Genomic DNA, 3,514 nt, shown 5'->3' with positions numbered 1-3,514 from the left:
GTTTTAACGAGAAAAGATGTCGTTTTAACGAGAAAATATGTCGTTATTATGAGAAAAGATGTCGTTTTAACGAGAAAATATGTCGTTATTATGAGAAAAGATGTCGTTTTAACGAGAAAAGATGTCGTTATAACGAGAAAAGATGTCGTTAAAACGACATAACTGAGTGGAAAAAAAATATGTGTGCGGCAGCAATGCGTCACCGTAGAAAAGTTAGCTTTTGCTCTCTTGTTTTTTTTTCTTTAGTTCTCAATCTTTTTGAGGAAAAGTAGAGAACAAGGACATTAGAATTGTTTTTTTTTCCCATGTTGCTAAACTAGTAGCCTACTATTTTGCACTGCCCTATTTTAGCTTATATTGGCTTATTTGTTGGTAAATATTTGTTGTTTATGGTCATCTGGCTATGATTGACTTAACTGTGTAATTATAAACACTTATTTATAACATTCAATTAGGCAAATACTGTATTGAAGTATAACCTTATTTATACACTACCATTCAAAAGTTTGGGATCAGTAAGATTTTTGTTAAAGGGGACATCGGATGCCCATTTTTTTCACTAGTTGGTATGATTCTTTAGGGGCTTCATGAAATGTCTGCAACATACTTTGGTTAAAATTCCTCAATGGTCATGTAAAACACCCTTTTTACATTTTTACAGCTCTGTTCACAGCGACCCATTTTGGTGCATGTCTCTTTAAATGATAACGAGCTACTGCTCACCCTGCTCCTCTCTTCCAATTTTTGTGTATTCGGTGGTCTGTTACTATTAAATACAAAACTAATCAACTGCGTCCTCAGTGGCTCTGATGTCGGGAGAAAATGAAGACTCTTATGTCCACTTTTACATCCAACTACAAAAAACCTTGTCAGAAAATAGGCTGGATTCAGATGCAGGTACAACAGAGGCTTTATTGAACAGAATAATCAGGGGAGAGTGCACTTCAGCAGACAGTTCGTGAGAGTGAAGAATCTCCTACCACCCAGGTGGGTGGGTGACACTGGCTGGCAGAAGCCATGGCAGTGGAGACGAGGTCGGCTAGGCAGGTCGTTAATCCGAGCGAGAGACAGAATGATCCGCTGGAGAGTCCGCAGAGACCCAGAGGGCGGATGCCGGGAGGGGTCCACGGGTACCTGAGCGCACAGAGAGGTGCAGGGAAACTACTTGCAGCTACGAGCACTGGAGCCTGAGCAAGACAAGACAGGGCTATAAACAATCATGACACTGGCAGTCAGAACAATGGTATGAACCACAACTGTCTGACACAAGACAGCAAAACATGGGGAGCTATAAGGAGAAGATAACGAGATAAACAAGAACCCGGTGTGAGAGAAGATGAGCTAATGAGCAGGGAAACAAAAAGGGCGGAGACACAACCACGCGGAAAACGAGCATGCGGCGAGCTGTCAAAACAAAGCCACGCACACAACACAACACAACAACACACGAACAGAAGAGACAGCAATGATACAGGTGATCAGACACGAGACCCGACACACCTGCATTGCTTATGAGACATTGATATCGCTACAGCTGCTCGAGCATGGAGAAAATGGCGAACAGCATACAACTGGCTGATTATGGAAATATGCTAATACGGGACAGTCCTTCAGCGGTCATGGGTGGGACCTGAGCAGTATGGTGTCATAATGCTTAGAAAATCAAAACAGCTTGATAATTTAGACTTTTTAGATTTTTTGGGGATTAAAAAAAAGGAGTGAATGGATTTTTATCATTGTAGGGTGGTTGTGTCCATACACTGCTAAGACACATTTATGTGCAAACACCATGTAAAAGTGAATTTAGCATCCAATGCCCCCTTTAATGTTTCTGAAAGAAGTCTCCTATGCTCACCAAGAATGCATTTATTTGATTAAAAATACTGTAAAAACAGTAATATTGTGAAATACTATAAAAAAAAAATTAAGTTTGTAAATGTAAATGTTATTATATATTTTTTTAAATGTGAGTTCTTTCTGGGAAGTTTCTCCAGTCTTCAGTGTCACTTGATCCTTCATAAATCTTTCTGTGCTGAATTTATGCTCAATAAACATTTTTCTGTCAGGAAATAGGCTGGATTCAGGTGCGGGTACAACAGAGGCTTTATTGAACAGAGATTGGTCACAACAGGCAATGAGCGCCTCCGCGGACAGTTCGTGTGGACGTGGAATCCCCTACCACACAGATGGGTGGATAGCAGCGGCTGGAACAAGCCGCAACTGCGGCAGTGGAGACGAAGCCGGCAGGGCAGCTCGCTAATCCGAGCGAGAGGCTGAGCAACCCAACAACGAGACCGCAGAGTCCCAGGGTAGGTGGATGCCGAAGGGAGCCCACAGGTTTCTGAACGCACAGAGAGGTGCAGGAAAATATAAAGGCAGCTACGAGCACTGGAGCCTGAACGAGACAAGACAGGACTGGTAAGCAATACTAACTATGACAGTCAGAGCAAGGGAATAATCACAACAATCTGACAAAAGACAGAGAAACACGAGGAGCTATAAGGGGAAGCTAATGAGATAACAAGAACCTGGTGTGAAACAAGAATCTAGCGAGCAGAGAAACAAGGGGGGCGGGGAAACAATCATGCGGACAATGCGCACGGGGCGAGCTGTCAAAACAAGCCACACACACAACAACACAACACCCAAACACAGAGACAGCAAAGAACAGGTGATCAGACCCGAGACCCGACAAGATGTCTGCATAGCCTTTTATATAAATATACGGCCTTTAATAGATGGTGAAACAAGACACAATTTTTAATAGTTTCAAATAGTTTTTACTATAGTTTTTATTAGTTTTATTTTTAAAGTCATAGTTAAATAAAAGTACTTAGATATTGCTTTTTTTACTTATTTACATATGTAACTTGGAAGTAATCCTAAAGTAATCAGATTACATTACTTTTATATTGTGGTACTTGGATTACATCACTAAATACTTTTTTAATGAAGTAATTTGTAACTGTAACAGAATACATTTTAAAAGTAACCCTCCCAACCCTGGCGGTCACACAGTGTGAGGAGGGAAGGGCCTCCTCAAACCTTAGCGTGCCGATTGTTACTGAGCTTTGTCAGTAGGAGCGTGTTACAAGAGCAACTTGAGTTTTTTAATGGCAGTTTGAATGAGTCCTGTATTTACATGTTCATTGAAAAAGACTTTTCAAGGCTACATTTTAAGTCAATATCTGCATGGACTACCATGCAACACTTTTGATCTTAGATTGAGGTTAATCGTCAAAGAAAAACTGACTAGTTAGGTGGTTTATGGCCTAATTTGACATAATATTGAGTGCGTTTCATTAGGGATGGGCAATATGGGCTTAAAAATATATCACGATATTTCTGGTATTTATTACGATAACGATATCAATGGCGATAATTCAGGGAATCCTGTTTCTTTAGAGAAAAGTATTATCTTTCCTATTTTTACCCAAAATAGGGTGTTGTGATCATTAATGAGTACACACGTAATATAAAGACTGTTTAATTCATACTGGAAGCAGGAGGGAGC

At 40.4% G+C, this 3,514-nt stretch overlaps 1 protein-coding gene across 1 annotated transcript in view; it reads left to right on the top strand.

Annotated features, from left to right (window-relative positions):
• LOC107677757 (dihydropyrimidine dehydrogenase [NADP(+)]) overlaps window positions 1-3,514 on the top strand; it is a 177,070-nt gene that overhangs the window by 52,690 nt on the left and 120,866 nt on the right. The window lies entirely within an intron of this gene.

Source organism: Sinocyclocheilus anshuiensis, unplaced genomic scaffold, assembly GCF_001515605.1.
Source record: "Sinocyclocheilus anshuiensis isolate Anshui unplaced genomic scaffold, SAMN03320099.WGS_v1.1 scaffold985, whole genome shotgun sequence".
NCBI lineage: Eukaryota > Metazoa > Chordata > Actinopteri > Cypriniformes > Cyprinidae > Sinocyclocheilus > Sinocyclocheilus anshuiensis.
The sequence above is the reverse complement of the archived record's forward strand: the minus strand, read 5'-3'. Positions and strand labels throughout refer to the sequence as shown.